The 25,660-nt window shown below is 41.9% G+C and overlaps 1 pseudogene; it reads right to left on the bottom strand.

Annotated features, from left to right (window-relative positions):
- Positions 1 to 231: 231 nt before the first annotated feature.
- On the bottom strand, positions 232 to 6,907 carry LOC147448693 (uncharacterized; annotated as a pseudogene).
- Between the last annotated feature and the right edge of the window lie 18,753 nt (positions 6,908 to 25,660).

Raw genomic sequence — 25,660 nt, 5'->3', positions numbered from 1 at the left:
AAATTGGCTTTTTGTCCATCCAACTACATGCAAGAAGGCCTTTGCTCATATCAAATGCAAAACGAGAAGAACCACGCTCACAACGCTCAATATGTAGCAATTTCAAATCCGAAAAGTTCTTCCTGTTAGTCATGTAAGCACCTGTACCACCATGCCCTTGTTCGGTCAAATTCATCAAGAGCTTGACTGATGTAAACCACCTATCAAAGAATACATCATGACCTTTTTGTTTCAAATCCTTTGCAAGCATAGGCACAACATTATATGAAATCTCTGCACAAGGCAATTTGTCATACACCCAAAAGGAATAATTATACCCAGTCTCAGAATCACATAAGTTCCGTAATTGAATCCCAAACTTGTGAGGCTTCTTGGGATTATACACCCTGCATGGATTCAACTTACATTTAGATGTTATAATCCTCTTATGAACAGTCACATTTTGTCCACAATTGAAGTGCAATTGAAACGTCACATTCAACCTTTCCTCTAATGGCAAGACTTGTCACAGCTTATGCTCTCGCGTTCCTCTAAGAAGTGGCCTTTGAGAGTTATCTCTTACATGCAAGAAACGCTTTATTGGCTGGTACTCAGTTTGCCCCATTTTCTCAGCATAGTTCGGATAATGCATGACACCACAAGTTTCCCCTTTCCAATAATAACTCTTGTCTGGCATATACTGCAAAGCCATGCCAAGAGATACACTAAGAAATTGCAGGAAAGAGTGTCTGTCAAGGTCATTCCACCTTCTTGTGCAGCCATACTTACATAAGACTTGTTCTTGCTTTTCCAATGCATATCTATTTGTCTCACCCACAATCATATCAATCAAGTCTAACGGAAACAAAGCTAGAAAAAGCTGAATTTCTGTGAGCTCTCTTGGTACTTGTCCCAAGTCTGGACCTCCAATACCTACAAATGTGGGAAGCACTTTGAATGTACCATCAGGTTCCACATGCATCTTATCACCACTCTTCCATGAAGGCATAGTCATACTAGACCAATCAGACTCATCATCACCGTCGTGCAAGACCGGCCCTTCGGCCTCCAAAAGCTCCTCCTCGCATTCATCTTCTTCTCCCACAGATCCATGCTCATCACAAGAATCACCTTCTTCATGCACACTTGATTTGCGACCTTTCTTTACAAGCTTCTTTTGCACTTTTCCACGCTTTTTGAGAAGCTTCATTAGGAGAAATATGGACTTTGCATGGGCCTTGTAAGGAATCCTAATTTTTAGGGATTAAGGCTAATGTTGTGTAGGGTTAAGGGGACAAGGGCATTCAAAAAGCTAGTTTTGAGTAGATTTTTCTAGCCTTTTTTTAAGACACATGTAGGATGTGGACCTAAGAGGTCACTTTCTCTCTCTAGCTTTTGGAAAGTGAAGGGAGTAAAGGGGTATGGCCGCATCAGCAAAAACGTGGGTCACTAAGAGCCAAAATTTGACTTTTTTTCAAACAAGTTATTTTTACTTATTTTTGACTTAAAACTCCCTCCCAACATATATACACATCAAAAAATCATTTTTTGACATTTTTTTAAACCTACAAACACTAAAAGTCCACTTTTTTAAAAACAAAATCCCCAAAAAAAAAAACCTTTGTTCTCTCCTCCTCCTTCCTCCTCTCTCCCTCTCCTCTCCCTCCCTACCCCCTTCTCTCCTCCTCCTCCCCTCTCTCTCCCTCTCCCCCCTCTGCCCCCTTCTCTCCTCCCATGTTCCTCTCCTCTCCCTCCCTACCCCCTTCTCTCCTCCTCCTCCCCTCTCTCTCCCTCTCCCCCTCTGCCCCCTTCTCTCCTCCCATGTTCCTCCCTCTCCCTCCCCCCTCTTTCTTTTCATTCTTTGCTTCCTCACGCAACAGCTGCCATGGTGCTCACGGACATCACAAATCGTATGCCTCCACCACCATGTACTCCGCACAACAAAAGTGTGCATATTGCTTGTCCGCGGTGTTTGCACCGAAGGCCGCACGTGAAGGTGAGCAGAGGTCATCCCAAGATCGTCATACTGTCGGTGAGACAAATGTGTATGGTTCTTCAATATCTTGGGAGGAGAGAAGTAGGCTTGTTAGGCTATTGCAATTGGTTGTGTATGGGTGCAGGTGCTTCTTTGCATTCGTGGATGCACGAATGTCAAGCTCTTCAGCTCAAAACAGTGGCATTACAAGAAACAGTGGGTGCAGGTTAGAGAGGTCAAGTGTCACCACTTTTTCTCTAAAACAGCCTTCTTTGTTACATCTTGCAGGTAGATGCTTCAAATCCATCCTTATTAGAGGTGGGTAATCTCATCCTAATGCAAGAATGGCTCAAGGAACTAGCATAACATGAAGCTTTTACGGTGGCACAAAGCTCTCCTCAAGCAATGTGGTTCCCACTACACCAAAAATCACTATGCTAACATGGAGAGATCCCTAGTAGGACAATACAACAACTTTTCATCAGCAGCACACCCTTTCCTAACATGAGGGCACCCCCACCAGAGATATTTTTATATGATAGGTCACCCCATGAGCATACCATATCATGGAATGGATGTAAGAACTATGACTGCACTACCCCTTGGAAGTTGTTCACGAATGTATGTTTATCAAAGTTAATGAGAAGAAGTTTGGACTTTTTTGTTTGTTGATGTGTAAGAACACTCTTGGTCTACCATATTTTAGATTGTTTGATAAGTTAAATAAGATTTGTAGTCATTTAAAGTGTCATTTTTTTTTTGGTAAGATTGTACATGAGAAGACATGATAAAGTACAAGAGATCTTGACGGAATAAACCTCGATGAGATTCCCACCATGCACTTGTGACACCATACCTCTCCTTGAACCCTTTGACTTCTATCGTTGTGGGGAGTCCAATGGGGGGCTATTTTCAAATTTTTAGCATAACTTTTTTTTGAAGAAAATTTTGGTTATTCTAAAGTTTATACACAGTCTAGGAGTTCATTCTGATTGTTTTTCTTCAGTTTCAAATTTTGACCGAGTACACTCCTTGGAAGCCACTTTTGAAGGTGTTAGGGCGAGATTTTGGGAAAGTTTTGTATGTAGGAAATACAGTCCTTAACACAATAAAAAACAATGGTTCTTTGAGTATTTTCAGATTCCATGGTTTTAATGCTCGTTGGAGCCCGTAGATTAAGAAAAAAGTAAAAAATTGTATGTTTTACATCATTTTTAAATAAATTGTCAACTTGCACGTTGATTTTTGGAGAATGTGAGCAAGATATGATTTTTTATCATCACATGATGGTCGAAAAATGCGATGAGATGAACAAATTCATGTGAGACAAGCCCAGACAGATTCGGAGCCGATTGAAATCTAGAAGTTGTTGAAAACGTAACACTTGAATCATGGCCATGCATCAAAAATATGCTCACACGGTGAAGGAGGTGCTTCAAAGCTATGGAAATCAGTATAAAATGCAAGCAATAGCGTTGGAGGCTATTCAAGAAGTTGTAGAGGCTCACATCATTTCAGATGACTTTGCAATGACAAAATGATTAAGAGTTGTGTCTACTGTCTCCATAGTGATCTGGCTTTTCGGTTTATCCATGTGTTTTAAGTTAAGTGGTTTTGGCCATGAAGAGTTAAATTTAAATCAAATATTAACATTTTTGCCATCCTAAGGGGCAAACAAAACTAGAAAAAGCAAAAAAAAGGGTGGCCACAAGGACGCGCAGATGGCCCATCCAGCAGTTTTGGATGGCTCATCTGCGCGCCCTTGTGGCCACCCTTTTTTTTTGCATTTTCTAGCTTTGTTTGCCCTTTAGGATAGCAAAAATGTTAATAGCTGATGAAACCAGATGTTTATATAGCATGAGACTAGATTTTTATATTGTCCAATGTGATTTGGCCTTTTGGTGCAGGGAACTAGTAATTTGAGTTCAAGGAAGGCATAATGTGCTTGAAAAGTTAAATTTTACATTCATCTCACGTTTTCCAAGGTCCTGGAGTGCAACAATAGCCTAATTATGCAAAAAAAAGGGTGGCCACAAGGGCGCGCAAATGGCCCATCCAACAGTTTTGGATGGGTCACCTGCGCGCCCTTGTGGCCACCCTTTTTCTTGCATTATATGGCCTTGTCTGCCCTTTATAATAGCAAGAATCTTAATATTTGATGAAACCAGATGTTTATGCAGCATGAGACTAGATTTTTATACTGTCCAATGTGATTTTCCCTTTTGGTGCAGGGAACGAGTAAGTTGAGTTGAAGGAAGGCATAATGTGCTTGAAAAGTTCAATTTTAGGTTCATCTCATCTTTTCCAGGGTTCTGGAGTACATCAATAGCCTAATTATGCAAAAAAAGGGTGGCCACAAGGGCCCATCCAGCAGTTTTGGATGGCTCACTACGCGCCCTTGTGGCCACCCCTTTTTTTGCATTATATGGCCTTGTCTGCACCCCAGGATACCAATTTTTTTTTTAGATTAAGTGAAAGAAAATCTTTATGCAACATGACAGTACAAATTCCACTTCTTTTCACTCAGATGTAATTAGAGCTCCCCTCCCCCCTTTTTTGTGTTCAAAGGTCCGGAGCATTCACTATGTAAAATTTTCCTATATCACGTGCATTCACTAGAATGGATTAAAAGTACCCCTTATAGGCCTTATCTTCACATGTTTCTACAACTTTACAAGAATATAAAATCCCTTCTGTTGAACACATGTGCTATGTTACATATACTTTAGTGAACTCCCCATGTCAACGGCCTCACAAATCCTGTGCACTAAACATTAAACACTAGAAATCGACCAAACCAGGAGCCAATTTTTACTTCCTTGTGTCCACCTAGTGTTCTTGTGAAACATTGCTAATGATATATATTCAACATCCCCAAATGAGGACATCTTGACAAAGTTTATGATCCACTTTAATAAGAATAACCATTAATGATTAAACTGAAATCAAAATATTGCTTGAATTTCTTCAAGGTGGAGTGATTAAGACTTGCAACTTGAATCATCGTACAGGCAAATCAAAATATCCATAAAAGTAAACAATATTTCTCAGATCTGTATGAAACTTCAGTAATCTAAATTAAATACTCTCACTCAATGCGACACCATTTAACAAAAAAACATATTTATATTGCATTTATAGAGGAATCCAGCCTCATGAAAAATAATTACAAATGGAGACTTGTTGTTGTTGTTAGGCTTATCTTACAAGTATTTGTCTTCCTCATCTAGAGATTCATATACACTTGAGTATTTGTGTGTCTATGACACTAGGAAAGATAGTAGTACTATACAGAGCTCCTTGAAAGTCCCTATTGGTTCAAGATTCTAAAAAACACCTACTATTCTTATCAAAATCTTTTAACATGGTAGTGAAAGGTTCCTCAAGGAACAAAAATAGAGTGATTTTCATCTCTGCACATGGTTTCTTGCTCATGTCCTCTTAAAACAAGTTGAATCTGTAAGTAAACAAAAGATTATGTGAGCACAAAGTTATAAAGTACAAAATGATATCATTCCAATTATCTAATGACAATTATACGAAGAATAAATTACAAGAAAAATCTTTGACGACTCTCCATAGATAACACAACTTACTTACATTGTGAGACTCAAATCACAATGCTACACAACTATAGATGGCGCACCAAAGTCATCAACAAAATAGCACCACCCAGTGTTATGAGGTGTGAAGCCTAAACACTGAAATCCATAAAGAGGTTAATTCTCTCCAGCATGATTAACTTAAAGATGGAGATGATGTTAAGCTCTGAATGTAAGCTACAAGGGTAGTTTTCTTACCATTCTATCTTTATGTTGGAGATGAACCTTTGCAATGCCCACGCGATATTCACACCTCCTATTGTTGTGGTATGCAACTCATGTGAGCTCATACTTTTGCCACCTTCGGGAGTAGAGGTTTCCATGTAGTGTGAGTGAATGAAAGTAGAAGGAGTATAATCTTGTTTCATGTTGTAATGGAGATGAGAGAAGGGAGAGGAGCTAGCTTGGTGTGAAACTATGTGGTGGGCAAGGGGAAAAGATGGAGGAGGAGCTTGCTTGGTGCTACAATGGAGGTGGGAGAAAGCTAGCAGAGAGATAATGATGGACTATAGGGGGTGCATGTGGTTGTTGCAGCAATGGAGAGCTTGGAAAAGGGTTTGTAGAGAGAGAAAAACACTTTTTAGCTATAGAATAGGTTTGGAAAGACTTTGGAGGGTGAAAATGATGTTTTGATTTGTTTTTTTTTTTAATCAATTTTTTGGATTTTTTGACCATGAAATAGGTTTGGGGACCTTTTAAGGAGGGAAAACTTGAAATTTGAAATTTTTTGAAAATTTGAAATTTTTAGTGTATTTTTAAATCCGGGCCAAAAAGTGGGGGAAAAGAGGTCAAAGTGTCCCCCCCCCCCCCTCTTTCCCCTAGCCACCTCCCTTACCTTCTCACTAGGTAAGAGACAATTAAGAGGTGTAATGCTACCTTGTCCCCCTACTTTTTTGAGGGTATAGAGTGTGTCCACCACCCTCTTCCTAGTGGCTGACCTCTAATTAACCTTAATCCCAAAGGGCCCCTAGAGGGTTCATATTTTTCCTAATGTGTAGCCCTTGCCACGAGCATGACTACTCTCTACATCTCCATTAGCATCATGAATTCTTCTTGCATGATTCCTCTTAGCCTTTCTGAATACATCATGAGTGTCCAAATTCACATTATTAGCACTGCCATCAAAAAGCAAATCAGCATCTTGGACCTTTGGCCGTCCTCTACCCACGATTACACGCTTTGGCGGTCGACCTTTCTTACATGCCGTAGGAGGTGCACCAGACACTCCTACAAGAGGCATAGTTGCAATAGAAGCAAATGTAGACAAGAAAGGGGCTTCCTCATTCGTTTCTTCCACATGTGTAGACAATGCATTCATAGTAAGCGCATCATCCATAGTGTCTATAAGTTGCTTCAAATGAGCATCACCACAAGCCATATCAACTACATCAAGTACAACCTCCATTTCCACACAAGGAAATACATTGGATCTCCGATTTTCCCTCTTTTGACATGCCAAAAATTAGGCCAAGGAGAGATCATCATCAACATCAAAGTCAAGTAAGAAAACGATTTCTCTACATGTTCAGCTGTCAAAGGGCTTCGCACCCTCAAAGCATCATTACTTGAAAATTGCACAACAACTATGTGGTGCAGGTCACACCAATGTGGATCTTTGGGTGCATGGTTGCCTCTACCCTAATGATCCAGCCATCAATGTGTATCCAACATTCAATAGCCTTGCCTCATTCTTACAATATGTAGGTAAAGGGGAGCAAGGTCTTCTTGGATACTACAAGTGATTGTCGACTATTGGAGCTGATAGTGCACAATTGTCTTTGCATCAATGTCAACTTCTTTCCCATGCCACTAGTAGATTGTGTGAAAGGATCATTCATGCAGAGGAGGAAGTGGAAACTCTTAAGCTACAGGTGGAAGAGAAGGATGCTAAGATTACGAAGATTGAAGTTAAAATCCTGCATCTTAAAAAGACGCCCTTAGGTGCAAGGGAACATAAGAGGAGCTTCAATGCCATAGAGACTTTAGCCCCCAAAGGCGGTGCTAAAAAAAGAAGGGTTACAGCTACAGTTGCATTTTGCTATGCCCCAATCTGTGCTTCTGTGGTAATGTTTTTGTCCATTCTTGTAGGAATTTTGCAGTAATGTTTTTGTTCATTCGTATAAGAATTTTATCCAAGAGTTGTGTGGTGGCCACAGCCAAGAGGATTGCATCTATTTGTTAAGTTTGTGTCTCAAGAATCAGATATAGTAGCCCTTTTACGAGCACCAACTGCAAAATATTTAAACATTGCTATCACAAAAGAGGTGATGCGGAAGTTTTTAAATTTTGTGAGTGATGTTGATGTACAGAAGGCTTGTGATGAAGTTGGAATTAGTACTACGGGCTACATCGCCTTATATGATCTGCTTAAGGATGCTTTAAGGGAAAGAGAAATTACTGAGATTTTTTTTTCTATACCACTTAAGGTCAATCTTGCTAAGTAGGCTTCAAACGGGAATGTGTACTTTCAAATAGGAGGCTATTTGCACATAGAGGAGATAATACCTTTATCCATCTTTACCAAGCGGTCAAAAGGAGTTAGGAAAAGTATCAATGCAAGCATACTTGTAGACAAGGTGGACAAGGGATTTTCTTACTCAATGTCAAATAATATTGTTGTTGATTTTAAAAATCTTCAAATGGCAATAATACATTTTTATGGTTCGGATCCTAATGGTGAGGCTTTAGTAATGCATAGTCTTGTTTCTTCAAATTATGGTTTTTCTCATGCTATTTTGGACATTTTGTAGAGCTAGGTTCAAAGTTGGTGTTTGTGCTCAAGCTAGACGAGTGTCAGATTGTGAAGAAACAAAAACTAGAAAGGATGAGCATTACTCTTATGAATGAGGCATTATTTCATGCAAAATGTACAGCTATGAACGAGGATTGTGCACCATCTTTCAGTGTGCAGTCGGAGAAAGAAATTTGGTGGCTTGGTACTATTGAGGTTCCTAAGAAGATCCATGGAGTGCTTGCTTGGATTTTTGAACGCATTCCGTGGATAATAGATGTCATTAAGGCACGGCTAGCTGAGAAAAAACTCCAAGTAGGTGGCATAGGGAAGTTTGAAGTTGAGTGGCACTTAGGTGGCGATTTGAAAACAATCAAGTGTATTCTAGGGTGCAAACAAGGGGCTGAAGCTTTGTATCCTTGTCCATTTTGCATTAAAGGCTATAAGAAGAATGCACACAAAATCGCAATAGTCGAGGAAACACAGGAAGATAACAATTCACAAATTACATGTGTGGGAGCATTTGGTGCTACGATGTCCTATGTTGAGGAGCCTAATTGTGCCACAAAAGACAATGAATGGAATCCTATAATTAACTCCCCTTAAAAAATGTGCATTTTTGCATACTTCATGCTTTTATGTGCATCTTTGATTGTTTATTAAATCTTCATATTGATTATGCCTTTACAAAGAAGCTTGCGGAGATGTCGCTTGACGCTATCTCCAAAGTGGAAGGGCTCTTAAATTCAATAGGTCGTCATAGGACCATGTTAGAAGCTGGACACACCCTACAAAAAATGGCTGCTCGACGAATTATTATTTTTTGTAATTATTCCTTTATTGAGAAAATCCGACATTTCACCTTTGTAAATATTGGGGCTTACAGAAGTTTCCAGATTGTATCCCAGTTTTGACATTTAGATTGAGTAGATGGTTAAATTGGAACATTAGGGTTTGAGATTGTAAGATATTTATACCACTTTTTGACCTTAATGAAAAAACATTCGTCATTTTAAAAAAGTTTAAAGTCTGTGAGTGAGCGTATTGTGTACGAGAGAGTGAGAGCTTCATCTTGACGCTACGCGTGCATCGATGGTCGGAATCGAGTGCGGAGAAGTGCAGCCTGTTGCCCCCAACGAGAGCTACGCGTCGATACCTACATTGCGGGCGTACGGTTTGGTTTTGCGAGCTCGACCTACGAGCTTCATCTGGTGATTCGGTGAGCATACGTTATCTGTTTTCGCATTTCAACATATCCACACGTTCACATTGAGTAGAGCTACACATTACGCACTTTAGTTTTTGAAAACGATGACCTGCAAATTTCGGCCAGACATCCTACGTGATTTTGCACCAGGTGTTTAGGGTTGGCATTTTGGTTCATGGACCTTAGGGAGAGAGACCTATTGGTCTTAGTAGGGTCTCCTTCAAGTTCTGTGGCGTTTCAAGACCGTTTGATGGGTATTTGGCTCTTGGAAGCATTGTAGGATATCTCCTCTTATGCACTCCTGAAGGCTGTAGCTTAGACATTGGGTAGAGACCTCTGTAGAAATTAGTCGAGAGTCGGTCGAGTGTAGATTGACACCCTATGCTTGCTTCCATGCGCCTGCAGGTCGAGCTTCGTCCTTAGCTGACAAATCTTGTTAGATGAGTTCTCGCTGTGCTGACGTCCATCGTGGCGTATCCGCCAACATTGGCACCGCTGCCGGGGATGAAAACCCTAGGTAGGTGACCGAGACAAGTCCTTGAGAATAGGGATTCTCTGGCTTGCCAAAGTCTCGTTTTACATTTAGATAAGATCAGAGGGTGGAGGACTCTCTAGGTCTTAGAGGGAGTCTAGGGAGAGTGTGTCTGGCCTAGATCCTTCGACTTAGGTAGACTTAAATAGTTTTTGGTTTTTAGTTGAGTTGTGGTGTAGAGAATAGGAGTTGGAGTGGTAGAAGTGGTGAATGGAGAGCTTGAGAGTCCGGAGAGGCCAAGAAGCAACCAAAACACCATTATCACCATTTCACATGATGAGTAGGAGTAAGGTAAGTAGGACATCATGATTTATGATCTAGAGAACTTCATGCATGTTATACTTGCTGTTATGTTCATCACAAGGTTGTAAAAGACGCAAAAGAGTATTTGAAAGCTGAAGTGAAGTTCAAAAGTTGCTGTGAGTGTTTCTAAGAGAGTTGCAGAGCATCAGGAGCATTTCTGTCAGGAAAAAAATAAATTTTAAGCCAAGAGACAAGCTGATCTGGTGGGAATTTTGAAATTTTGAGTTGACCAGTGTGTTCAGAAGGTAGTTTTTACCCTATTTTCACGTGTAAAGTGGAAATTTGACCATATCTTGACAGGATAAGGCCAGATAGACAGATATTGCCAAACATCTTACCCAAATTGTGCCAAGGAATTATTTTAAGACCAAAACCATAGGATGGTTGCATGAGCATGATCTGCATGATATATTGAATGACTGAGAAAGGTTCCATCTGAATTGGGTGATTCATAAGTGAATTTGGACCTTGTTTGACCTTTTGGACGGAGCAAATACTGAATTCGGACTTTTCATTGACCAACATCGGAGGGAAGTACAGTTCTAGATTAGCAGACCTAATCCAGAACATCAGAAGTGTATAAAATACACTAGTGGTTGAGGTTAACTCTCCAGTTATACCAATCATTACTAAGACCACCTCTAGCGGTTAAATGATTTGATTCGATTGCTGAAATTAAACGCTTGTGTACAGGTATATTCAGTGGCAAAGCAAAAAGTTGTGCGGAAACTGATCCTTTACCAGGTGAGTGGTTGGATTTGTGTTAAGTTGTATTGCTAAGTTTGATGAATTTAAGATCAGGAAGACACATTTTTAGAGATCAAAAGGTGGCAGGTGACCAAGGTAGCTCAGTGTCCACCGAGGAGAGTGTAACTCAGGCAGGGTTGGATCCACTAGCACCGATTATTGAGGAGGGTAGTGATACTGACACTTCATCAGACAAATCCTTCTTCATGATGGGTAGTCAACAGCCGGGAGGTTTCACCTATGACGGACCAATGCCAGGAGGAAGCACCTCCCTAAATCCTTTGAACGATTCCAAGTTCACTATAATATTCTTAGAAGGAACCAACTCGAGGGGATCCCTAGTTTATTTGTATTGAAGAAAGGTCGGCTCAGAGACTGGAGATAATTCGAGTCTATGATGATGGAGATAGATTCCGAGACGAAAAGGGGAACCACTATCTGATATTTAGTAACCCTGAGGATTACAATAGATATGGAGATAACGTGGCAAAAGGGAAAATGGTTTCAGAAACTCAAGAACCTCCACCAAACATTGATCGACCTGGAGCATTTTTTATGTATGATAAGGAAACAACCAGGGTCTCAACCTATAGTGAGAATGTGGGAGTTTACAAGCATGAGAGTGAGGGAATAGTCTCTTACTTCCGTTGCAAAGAACCCTACCCAAACGAATTAAGCAAAGACAAGGTTCTTTACTTATTCTCTTATGAAACTGCTATGGGGAAGGATATCGTTTTTGTTGATAGGTACGGGCGAGAATACAAACATATTCTCCCAAAGGAGGTAGAGAAGGCAACAGTTCCAGAAGCGTCAACATATGCCCCCAAAGAAGTGCCAAGAGCCACCTACACCCCTAGCAAGTCGACAAATCCATTTTCAGAGGAGTATGATGCGACCTCACATTCTACCCAACCACAGATGTTCAACTACCAAAACCAATACAGCAACTCAGCCATCATTGCAGGCATGGCTTCGACAGAGTGCAACATTAGAACATGACCGAAACCGAGATGGTTATCAAGCCGCACAAGGGCTAAGGGATTTACAAGAACCACCACTCTATTCACGGTATTAAGGAGAGAGTAACTCAAGGGTCAACAGAGCCTGGAAGACCACCCATAGAACGAGTTCTAAGAGATGAACCATCTCTTGCAAGAACTGTTAGAAATTACGGCTTAGGAGCACCATTGGGAGAGGAACCCGCCCACTACCGAAGGCCAGAGGAGGTATATCGATTAGAACGAGGAGATCCAATGATGAGATTTGTAGACCATCGTAGAATTAGACCTTCTCAAGTGTAAAAATGGGTAAACAAGAAATACACGGGAAACAGAGATCCTAGGGATCATGTAGCAGCCTTTGTGCCTGTAATTAGAGCTGAAGAGGTGTTAGACTTCCCTACCCAATTCGCAGGGTTTGGACTAACCCTAGAGGATGATGCTGCTACTTGGTTTGACTATGTGGAGCGTAGAGACTTTGAGTCTATGGAGGAGGTGTTTGACGAGTTTATTGAGGAATTCTCAGAAAGGGGGATAGCCAATAATACAGTCTCACAAATCCATAAATTCAAACAGAAAGATGGGGAATCTGTGCGAAAGGCAGCCTACGACTCAAAAGATATGTTAAGTTCTGCCTTGTGGAAGAACTGCCAACTCAGTCCAGACTTATGCTTATATTTATTAAAGGACTGAGGAATGTAGGTCTCCAAAAGGACTTGCATATGAAGAGGAGCACGGCGTTAAATGAGTTAACTAAGGAGGCTCTTTACCTTGAAGGATCTTGATGATGATTCATCCTCACAACAACAAAGTGGAAGCAAGTCCGCTAAGACAACACCGAAAGAAGAAGTAGTTGTAAGCCAAGAGCAGCTTGTAGAGGAAGTGCTAAAAAAGATTAACATGTACGCCAAACCACTGGCTAAACAGCCCAAGTGGTGTGCTATTGAACAAAAATGGACAAACCATGGGATGGAGGAATGTTATTATAGCAAGGGATATGTGAGAGAGAGACCTTATGCTCCCCAAGCTCAGGTAGCATCTCCTCAACTTCCACCGATGCCTAGGTATCAAGAAGGCAACCTACCAGGACCTGTAGGTGTAGAAAGACCACAACCAGTGTTGGGGCAACAACCACCCCTACCAGGATTATGATCACTCGGCATAAGATACACACCAATCGTTAACTGAACCAGAAGAGAAGACTTTGGTGCCTATGCATGCATATTACGAAGATCCCAATGGATATGCTGCAAATCATGTCTATTATCCACCGGAAGAACCCTCCGATGCCAGAACCATGGAGCATGATAAGAAGTACAGGACCACCAATAGATACACATGTAGCAGGAGAAGGAAGATATAGCTTGGATGAACGAACATTGTTGTTCATAGCCAACGGAGGCATGGGAGGGCAGAGACATGCATACCAACAAAGAGGAGCTCAAGGAGCACCTCAACAGCCTAAAGGACCCTACTACAAGTGTGGTGGAGACCATTGGCTAAGAGACTGTCCTCATGATGAAATCATTCGAGTCAATGCATATTGCACGGAGTGTGGAGTTACTCATTTGATTCCTGATTTCCCTAAGAACCCGAAAAAAGGAGCAAAAACTACCTTGAACATGTTGGAAGCAGTGCCTTCCAGTGGAGAGTCAGAAAACGAAACAATAATACCTATTCAGGCAGTGACACAAGCCCAAGCTCAAAGAATGACGAACGAACCCATAATTGAGGAGCCAAAAACCGATGCCCCAAGTTCAGAAGTGAAGAATCAGGGAAGCACTTGGAAAGCTAGAAAGGCGCGTATGAAAGCCAAGAGAGAACAAGAGCAAATGGCTCTATCCAAGGAGTTAAAACACATGAAGGATAGATTAGAGTGGTTAGAGGATCTAGCTAGTCTAAGCTCACACACTGTGGCAACCATAACACCCAAGGAAATAGCAGAACCCAAAAGTGCAATATCAGGAGGATCAGTGTTAGCAAAAAAGATAAATGAGCAGTTAGACACACTTTTAAAAGCCTACAAAGCCATGCTCAAAAACAACCAAACCCAAGAGCAAAGATGGATAACTTATCAATATGCTGAAATAGAAAAACAGAGGTTGGAAATGTGTAAAAAGATGATTTAAACAACTCAATCCTTGATAGAAAACCCGCTTGGTAAACCTGCAAGTTGGCATGAAGTACCAGCTTCAACCTCTATCAAACCAACTTTAGAAAAACAAGTAGAAATGAAGGAGGGACTCATGACTGCCTCTGAGTCTACGGGAGATCCTATCATAGTGCCAAACACAATAGATGAGGCAAGTGATAGATTCCAGTCTAAAGCATTGGTAGAAATGGGTAAGGATTGTAATGGTCTCGATGACCTGTGGAAGCAAATCCGTGATGCCAACGAAGCTAACAGGGTGAGTTACCACATGAATAGCACGAGAAAAGAGAAAAATAAGATCGTACCTCATATTGAAGAATTTGAGGCAAGATCACAAATGAACTTTAATATACATTCACAAGGAGGAGACCAGGGATCAATTAGTTCGGGCCACTGTCAACCAGACTCGCTGAAAACTCTACCCTCTTACCTAGGAGAGTATGAAGCCAAGTTTGAGGTGAGAGCAATCCCATCTCAAAGACTTTCTTCTAATAAAGTAATGGATTCACAAGGGTTGATTGAGTTACTGTCCACCCCTGTGGCATGCACAATCACATTAGCCGAACTCCTAAGGCTACGGCCAAACATGTGGACCACCGTAGGCAAATTCTTAGAAAAATTTGGAGTGAAAGACCCCAACTCGAAGCTTCAAGGAGGGATCAAATAATTGGACAAGCCTCAACTAAACACTAGGCTAGTACCTTTAAACAAGGTTGGAGAATATTGCGAGGGAGAAGATGGAAACACCACGCTACCAGTAGAATTCCAAGGAGTAGTTTCCAAAGCTATTCTGACAGTGGAGTAGGAGTCGCTATCGCCACCAAAGAAATCTGGAAAAAATGGGGAAAATCGGCTTTGAGAGCTACCAGAATGAAATTGCAATTGGCAGACGGGTTCATGGAAAAGCCTCTAGGACTCTTAGAAAAAGTAATTGTCACCTCGTGCGGAATCGAGTATGAGCATACATTTGCGATAGTCGATTTCGACAAAAAAAACAATTACGAGATCATCTTGGGAAGACCGTTCATGAGACAATTAAAGATGGTCCATGATTGGGGTTACGACCACATATACCTCAGACATGGCAAGACTACAACCAAAATACACCTAAAAGACCATAGTTACAAAGATGTGAACCAAACACCAGTGGAAGAGTTTGATTCATCTACATTGGTAGGGTCCGAACTCCCAGCATGGTTAGGGAAACAAAAAGATCTATGGATATGCAGAGCTTCACATTGTGGGAGCTTAAAAGGAGAGGAATGTATCTTAGAAAGAGCTATTGAGGACAAGGATTATATTCCGGAACCTTTTCCTGAAGATGTCTTAGAACCTCTGGGATGGGAACACATACTAACAACATTGGATGTCTGTACCATTACAAATAGCCCAATGACAAAATTTTGCGATAAGGATGGCTATGATGTGCTACCCTATTAGATGGTAAGCCTTATACGAGGAGGAGATGAGATTGTAGAACCACCAGAACAAGAAGAGTTTTATAACTCCTCTGAGCATCTGGAGGTAAATAACAATGCAGATAACGAGTGTTCAGACAGCTCAAGCGAGCGTGGGGAGAAAACAGAGAATATCAAGTTTTATGATTTTGCTAATCAGCACCCTAGACGCCAGGAACGCTATAGGAGAAAACGAGCAGAAAAAAAAATAAGAGAGAACCTGATGCCCAGGATAAAATATAAAAATCACTATCTAATGCTTGTCAAAGCAGAGGATTATGTAAAAGACCAAATATCATGAAGATTCTTGAGAGTGCGAAGAGAACGGACGCAAGAGGAAATAAAACAAGTACGGAAAGCTAAAACAGAAACAAAATCAAACAAATCTCAAAAATCAAAACAGGAAAAAACAAAAGACCCAGAGTGGACCAAATTGGAGCGTAAAAAGAAATACCAAGAACTAAAACGGTCTTTACGAGAGGTATGGACTACTGAGAGAAGAAAGTGATGGTAAGGAGGAGTCAGAAAAAGGAAACATGAATGTACCATCCCACTATGGAAATTCACCATCCAGGACAGAAAAATCATAATGACACCACCAGTCAGGGAAAGAATGAACCACGAATCTTACGATGGGCCGGAAAATGCAAAACGGATAGACCTCGTTGAACCAGGGGAAAAGCCTCAACCGGTCTATATAGCAACTGATTTAGAGCCTGAGGAAGAAGAACGGCTAACACAACTTCTCAAGAAGTATAAAAATGTGTTTGCATGGTCCTACAAAGACCTCAAAGGAGTTGATCCATCGATATGCCAACATACAATTCCTTTGAAATCAGATGCCAAACCTAGCAAACAACGTCCTTACACATATAATGACACATTTGCTAAACGAATCAAAGAGGAGATTGACAAACTCATGGATGCTGAATTCATCTATGAAATCGAGCATACAGATTGGGTGTCACCCATTGTGGTTGTCCCCTAAAAGAACGGAAAACCGTGAGTGTGTGTGAACCTCAAAAAGGTAAATGCAGCCACCATAAGGGATAATTATCCCTTGCCGATCACAGAACATCTACTTGAGAGGGTGGCCGGGAAACGGGCTTATTCCTTTCTAAATGGGTTTTCAGGGTATAACCAACTGGCAATTGCAATAGAGGATCAACACACAACAGGGTTTGCCACGGAATGGGAAATATGTGCGTATAGAGTTATGCCTTTTTGGCTTAACTAATGCCCCAACTACCTTTCAGAGGGTAATGACTCATGCGTTCAAAGAATACCTGAGACTATTCTTAGAAATATACATGGATGATCTTTGTGTACACTCTCTTCTACGAGAAGAACATATTGACCATTTACAAAACGCATTTGAGAAGTGCAGAACATATCAAATCTGTCTTAACCCGGAAAAGTGCATTTTTATGGTTAGGCAAGGCCGCATCTTAGGACACATTGTCTCAATAAATGGCATAACCACTGACCTATATAAAATCAAAGTCATAGTAGACCTACCCAAGCCTACTAATGTGAAACAAGTGCAATCCTTCATGGGACACTGCGGATATGATCGAAGATTCATATATATGTATGCAGTTATTGCACAACCTCTGTATCGTTTGTTAGTCAGTTTCGACTGGACTGAGGAGTGTGAAACTTCATTCCAAAAGCTGAACGACAACCTTGCATCAACACCTGTACTTAAGGCACCAGATTGGGAAAAGATATTCCATGTTCACATGGATGCTTCTGCATATGCAATTGGGAGTATTCTGGCTCAACTTGGAGACGGAACAATGGATTTCCCAGTTTGTTATGCAAGCCGACAATTAAACAGTGCAGAAAAGAACTACACAACCACTGAAAGAGAGGGGTTAGGAATGATTTATGGTGTAAAGAAATTTTGGCATTATTTGCTTGCAAAAAAATTTGTGTTCTTCAGAGATCATCAAGGTCTTTTGTATCTGGTAAATAAACCATGCAATACCGAGAGAATTGTACGCTCGTTTATTATATTGCTAGAGTTTGATTTCACAGTGGTGGTCAAAAAGGGTAAAACTCATCTGCGGGCTGATCTTTCAAGACTGCAAAATGAGGAAGCTCCTGAAGGAGTAGATGATGACATACCAGATGCTTATCTTTTCAATATTGAAATGATACCCAAATGGTCTCAGGAAATTGTTAGCATTATTTCCTTTGGAGGTAGATTTGATAACAAGGAAGACATGTCCAAACAACAAACAAAAAACTTCCAGTTGATTGCAGGACGACTGTATCATCTAGCTTCGGACAAGATTCTACGATTATGTATAAATCCGGAGGAGTTTGAGTGTTATCTTGAAGAAGCACATGTCCAGGATTGTGCATTTCATTGTTCAACAATGAAAACACACCAGAGACTGAAACAATTAGGGGTTTATTGGACAACTATGTATGCTGACACACATCCTTATATTAACAATTGTACTATATGTAGTGCCAAACAACCAGTGGATCACGCGACATTGTTTTAGGTAAACATTGCACCTGCATGGAGTCAATATATCAATGATTTATTAACCACAAGGACGTTTCCTGAAAACATAACAAAAGCACGGAAAAGGGCTATAGAGCTGGAGGCTCGCGACTATAATTTAATTGGGAACCAACTCTATAAGCGAGGAAAGGACAATCAACTTAGAATCTGTGCAAGTGAAAGTGAATACCTACTGATTCTAGAACACGCACATGGAGGCATAAGTGGAGGCCATTTTTCAGGCGATAAGACGGAAAAAATTGTCTTAGCCGTAGGAATGTGGTGGCCTACATTGCATATGGATGTTGAGGAGTTTGTAAAGCATTGTGACGCATGTCAGCGCACCAAGGTGTCGATAAAGAGAGATGAGATGCCACTACGTCCAATGATGGGAGCAAGGGAATTTGCAAAATGGGGCATTGATTTTGTGGGGCCTATTTCACCCCCTGCATATCGCACCCATACCCAATATATCATTGTGGCTACGGACTATCTCACAAAATGGGCGGAAGCCAAGGCATCACAAAAAGCAGACGCACGAACCGCTGCACAATTTTTGTATGAGAATGTCTTTGTACGATACGGATTACCAATAGAAATTGTCAATGATCGAGGAACACATTTTCTTAATGAAGTCATTGAATACATGCTAGAGGAATTTATGGTCATACATAGAAAATCTGCTCCATATCATCCACAGGAAAATGGACAATCTGAGGCTACAAATAAAACACTATGCATGGTGCGGACTAAAATTGTATCAGAGTCAAGAACAGACTGGGATCAGCAGCTACACTCAACACTATGGGCATACAGGGTAGCTTACAAAACATCAATAGGAACAACACCGTACAACATGGTGTTTGGACTAAATGCTAGATTACCCATAGAGTTTTTAACTCCAAATCTACGAGTAGCGAAAAGCTTAGAATGGACAGGGCATGAGCTCTCTTCAAGAATATATGATCTTGAAAAGCTAGATGAAGTTCACTTGAGAGCTTTAGCTTCGATCTATGCTAAAAAGAGAAGACAAAAAGAGTTTTTTGACAAGCATGTGCGCACGAAAGAGTTCAAAACAGGTGATTATGTACTTGTTTATACCTTGAAACAACATGCCAAGAAACTTAAAAAGCGAGGGATGGGACCCTTTGTGATTAGTGACCCATCACAAAGTGGAGCTGTCAAGCTTGCTACATTAGCAGGTGAAGAAATGCCAAATTGGATTAGTGGGTGTCGATTAAAGAAATATCATTTACCACTAACACAGGATATGCTTCAACAAATCCATCAAGAAAAACAACGGATGAAGGAGAAACAGAGGGTACGGGAAGAAGCCCAAGCTGAAGCAAAAGAACGCATTGCCAAAAGAAGGCTTCTACGACAGCAACAACAATGTGGATCACCGTTGCGAATAAATTCCATTCGACTAACGAATTTTGATGAAGACACAGTGGAGCCAATAATTGTAGTCAAAGTGGGTAGCAATCAAGTTGAATCGACGGCATTGCTTGATTTTGGAGCTCAAGCAAATTTGATCTCTTACAGATTATACAAACAGCTCAAGCCCACAGGACAACTACATCCTACTCCACAAGTACTGAAAAGTAGTACATCACATTCGCTGAAAACATTGGGCTGGATTATATTGCATGTATAAATACATCAATATATTTACCTACACAAGTTTTATGTGGTCGAGGATGAAAGCACACAACACCCCATGTTGTTGGGACAACCTTGGAAAAAAGAGTATAATGTGCAGATAAATTGGAATGCGGTTGAAGAAAAAATTCAGCATGCACAGAAACAATAGGTGATAGCCTTTGCTCAGCAACCACGGAAGAATCAGCTGCCAGCAACACAATCACTGGATAAAGAACCAAAAGGATGGGTGCCACTAAAGAACAACACGATACCCATGACTAACAAACAGGGAACTACCAACCATGTTCACTACAAGCATAAAAAGTCATCGATCGCAGTGAAAAAATCAAGGTTAGCAACACGCGACAAACAAGTATGGGTGCGGAAGGATAGAGGTGACATGGCAGACAAACCACAATACAACATAAGAAGTCAACAGAAGCAGCCAGTTCAACCAAAAACCAAAGGAATAAAACAAATATGGATCCCAAAGAAAATGCTCAGCAACAACTTAAATGTGACTCGCATTTGGATCCCAAAACCGAAGCAAAAGGAACTTCCTTCAGTACAAGCAACATCGACCTATAGACACACACAACATATGAAACTGGCAAACCGATATATATGGGTGCCAATCAGCAACAAAACAATGACAACCGAGGAAGTAGCAATACACCTACAAAAACCGGAAAAGAAAAGCTACAAATGGAAAGCAAAAGAGACGAGGAATATGGCCAATTCCAACTCGACAGTTCTCTCCAAGGAGACGGCTATGGCCATATCGACAGTAGCAGCAAAGCAAGTGACTTTTGCAAGAAAGACGATCAAACAGAGAGCGGTAGAGCTACAGCTTTTGCTTGCAAAGAAAATCTGCCGACAAAATCAACAACAAACAAAAAACCTCGACGGCGAATGCCAATAAGTATCTTGCTTTTACCCTCCTCTTGCACAACATTCATTTTTTCATGCATTGACTGAGTACGCATCATGTAGGGCCACATTACACGGCCAAGCATTAGCACATTTTTTTCAACCCATGCACGGCACATACTCCGAGGCGATTCCTTGTCGTCTGGGAGGACTCCGGCTAGGAGGGGGGGAGGCATTTTCAAATGCGGACCCAACGGCAAAAAGAGCAAAAAAGGGTATGTTTTTCGACTATTTTTAAGAGTTGTCATTTGATTGCAAAATTTTCTAGACTAACCCAAGTACATATGCCCTTATACAACATGAATCTACAAGTATATTGGGCCAAACGCCAAATCAAGCCCCTAGGTGTGTGTATATAAGTAAAAATAGCCATTTTTCGGACAAAATATTGACAAAAAAAGGAAATCAGGCCATAAAAATTGCATGTGAGTGTATATAGTGTTTTGTGATGATTTTTTAATCAATTTCTGGAGATTTTCTGGGTTTAATTTGCTATTTTCCTTTTAATTTTACTAATTTTTGGCAGAAAAACTTCAAAAATACAAAAAGCAGGTAAAAAACGGTCGTAATGAAAAACAAAAAATATGGGGATGATCAGTGACTATAGGACAACCTATGGTACAATGGGGGTGCAATTATGTGAATGGAGCGGAAAGCGTGATTTGGCCAGATTTTGACCGAAATGTCAAATTTCTCGTAAGCTGGGTAAATGGAGTCCAAATCAAGAAATTTTGAGCCGAAATCGCATCTCGCAAGAAGTTGGGAGCACATGTTAAATTTCATGAAAAGTGGTTGGGGGACCCCATGATAAAAAATTTTCACTTCATTTTAAGCTCATTTCTACTATTAACTTTTGAGAGAGATCTTCTGCCACCTAGAGCGAACGGAAGTTCCAACAGCCCTTCTACGACGCGCACGACTACCCGACAGGCTCCAAACATGAGAGGTAGGTTCACCACCTTGAGCTTTTCGCCCATGTTTGTTGTTTTGTCGTGAAAACTAGCGCAGGGTTCACACAGAAAGCGGGCAGTAGAAACCTACAGGTAGAAGTGACCACCTAACGGCTAACCCAAAAGCAATGAGACTTCATCGGCGGCTTACCCTAGCATAGGAGACCACTTTTGGATGACCAAAGGCAATAGAAAACCATCGGAAAAAACCCTAATTCCTAGAGTCCGCAAGAGGCCACCAAATGGGAAATCGACGGAAAGGCACTCAAATGCTACCAAAACTCATGGGTAGGAGCATCTCGACATGCTCGACAAGTGTATATAGCTCACATGGCCATACGGTGATCCGAAGCGGCACTAAACTTCATATACGGCATCAGACACACAAAGCGTCAAATAGCGCTCGCGGCTGTTACGACATTAGCCGCACATGCGATCCTGCGGAGGTCTGGACGCTGCGGATCAGGAGTCATGCGGTATGCGGTGGCCGTAGCGGTAGTTCTTCATGGGATATCATGGGACAGGAGTGTGTGTACCATTCCCGATCTGCGCTGGAGCAACGGTTGTATATGGACGGGCATACCTGTCTTTTGATGTAACTTAACCAATCTCTATGATATTCATGGCATCTACTGTTGTAACTTTGAGTCTCGGATATACATGAATGAATCAAGAGGTGTTATGTGCCTGTGTACTGTGTACTTCCTTCTCTTGTCATTCTATATGTTGATATTCATATAATGTAGTTGCGGGTTATCATTCCCGTAATGCCTATTGCTCCAGTGCGGGCAATAGTCATTACATCTGGCGACCACGATGCGTGATGGACAGCTTGCAATGAATATGCATGCGCACTAGGTCGCAGGGTCCGCCTGACCCTGTGGTTCCAATTCTAGGAAGACGACGGAGGAGAGGCGGTTCAGATGAATTTGTTTTTTCTTCACCGCAGATTGAAGAATCTGTATCTCCATCACCAAGCCCGGTGCGTGGTCGGCAGCTGCGGCGAGCGAGACGCACTCCGCGCAGTCAGTCATGTCCTCCTGTCGTACGTTCACACTCACCCTCACAAGTTGCTCCACCACCATCTCCGGTAAGCAGTCCGGGGGTATCTCCGCCACTGTCTCCATCTCTTAGTGCTCGTCAACTTTTTCCGAGAGGAGGAGGAACAGTTGGGCAAGGGGTGATGGCTCATCCTCAGATTAAGTATAGTCGATTTGGAGGTCTTTCGAGTGAATACCCTGATGCACATTTGCGCCAATTCAATAAAGCTTATGGATTGAATCATCCTGGGGTGGTGATTCCTCTCCATCAACAATCAGTGTTTGAATCTACACTCTCAGGGAAAGCTACGAAATGGTTGTCTGAATACCCTGATGACCATTTCCAGACGTATGCTGACGGATCCATAGTGTTTCTACGAAGGTTTTGAATGGAAAAGACAGCCCCTCAACATTTGGAGAAGCTTCGAACGCTCCGGCAGAAGTCATTGCCAATGGAGGATTACGCTGCAAAATTTCGGATGCTTTTGCACAGGGTACCTCAGGCACAAAGGCCGGCAGCCGAAGTGCTGAATGATTATTTTTTGCGGGGGCTCAATAAGGATCTTAGAACGGCTATGGCAACAGTGGATAAGGTAACTACTCCAGTGGATACTATAATGGCTAGGGCTGTAGTAGCAGGAGAGGCTTTAGAGGATACGGAATATCCAAAGAAGTCAAAGAAGAAAGACAGGAAGAAATCTCATCGGAAGTCACAGGACAGTGGCAGTGATAGTTCGGAGTCGAAATCCGCAGTAACTGATTCCTCGGACTCAGGCAACAGCGATTCGGGGAAAGAATCGGAGGAGACACCGCGAAAAAAATCCCAGTGTCACGAGAAAGGTGTATCATCCGGATCGACGGAATCGGCTACAGTGGCTATAAGTCTGAAGGAAATATGGAGTACCCAATGTCGGAATCTGGGCCATGCTGCTCAGGAATGTGCAATGAATCAGAAGTGGTGTGCGATTTGCACGACCAATACTCATAATACAGTGGAATGTTATTTCAATGGCCGGGGTCGTCGGAGTCAAGGGGACTCTTCTACTTGGAAACAACCACAAATAGGGCAGGGACAAGAGCCTGCTGTGGCGATGGCTCATGCTCATACATCAGAGACGCCTGTGCAAGGTCAAGCAGGAGGACGGGGTCAAGGAGGAGGACGAGGTCACGGAAGAGGTGGCCGAGATCTTAATCGCCCCAAGACATGCCTTTTCTGTTTGGGGGATGGACATTGGCGATCTGAGTGTACTGAAGCTATGGAATACGATCGAAAAAAGCAGGAACGCGCTGCAGGGAAACATCCTAGTGTGGCTATGGTTTAGATTGAAGGACTGGAGGAGTCTGACCCAGTGGTTTCATTAATCACGCGATCGGGTAAAAGTGTGGTTCCAACTCCCGATGTGAAAATTCCGGATTGGACGGTTCAAGAAGAAGTGCGGAAAAAGACTGTGTCTTGGTTGCCACAATCCGCACCATCAGTGAAGACAGCAGGCCCATCGACATTGACTATGCCATTGACTGTGGGTCTGGAAATAAAGAAAGGAAAAGATGGAAATAAGGACGATATTAAAGAACAGGAGGAGTGGAATTCAGTTTGGAAAGAGGTTCTTATGTCACCAATTCAAGTACCTCTGGGTTCATTGCTGAAATTAGTCCCGAATTTCCATAATGCATTGCTGCGACAATCAGCCACTAAGCCGCGGGAAATCACCATTGGGAAGGTTGAAAGTGAGGATGATGATTCAGTCCCGTTGCTGGTGAATAGAATCACAGATACCCGAATTCCGGAGCTTTCAGTTCGATACCATGGCACATACATTGACAAGGTACTCTTGGATGGAGGAGCGGGGATAAACATTATCACCCAAGCAGCGCGTGAGCGTTTTGTTCTCAGTGATTGGGAGCCTGCACCCTTTGTAGTCCGCATGGCAGATCAAAGAAGAGTGCAACCGGTGGGTTTACTTCGGGGCATTGTTTTAGATGTGGCGGGCTTATCCTTTGTTGTTTCCTTAGTAGTTCTGAATATTGAAGATCATAATCAGGATTATCACATTATCTTGGGAAGACCTTGGTTACAACAAGCAAGGGTAAAGCATAATTGGGAAGCAAATATGCTTATAGTAAAGAAGGGTAAAAGAAAAGTGCGGGTGATGCTGGGAACATGCCAACAACCAGTTCAGGCAGCATGGCCGGTGATAGCTGAGACAGTTAATATGGTGGAAAGATTAGAAGAGGATGAAGAGGAACAATTTCTCAAAGCTAACCCGGATTTGGTTTCTCTATACCTTGCGGATATTTCTCTGATTCCAAAAGGGAATTCGGTGGGGGTTTCCGGAACTCCAGGAGGAATAGGGGAGCAACAACAGGTGCTTCCGAGTCCTGAATCATTGGAGGACGTTGTGAGCGGAATGGAAACACACACAGCGCCTCTATAATGACCCGACACACACTCTTGAGAAGATACACACACACACACACTATGGGGCACCACTCGGCTTACACAACACACCTGGCCGAGACAGGGAACACACCTCTGGAGTGAGAGGAGAGAGACTATCCACTTGCCCACTCCACACAGACACACACACACACACACACACCCCCAAAAAACTCAGCTCAAAAGAGGAGAATTTCTGATGTTTAGATACAATTGAGCTTGGGCCAACACCAATGGGGCAAATAGCTCACACAATATGGGTAAAATAAGCCAGTTACAATCACAAACTAGAGCAGAAACTTCGCTCATAGGAGAAACTTACACAGAAAAACAGCAGAAAAAGAGTGAGGAATTTGGCAAAATGGACAGCACCATCGCATCCGGAACGGCCCAAAATCCCAGTCTACAATGTCAAAGTGCTCAAATCCGACCTCAGATGAGCAGTTTTCGGTCAAAAT

Source organism: Adiantum capillus-veneris, chromosome 10 (assembly GCF_014529385.1).
Source record: "Adiantum capillus-veneris isolate H3 chromosome 10, ASM1452938v2, whole genome shotgun sequence".
NCBI lineage: Eukaryota > Viridiplantae > Streptophyta > Polypodiopsida > Polypodiales > Pteridaceae > Adiantum > Adiantum capillus-veneris.
This window is presented reverse-complemented; position numbering and strand designations above follow the sequence as displayed.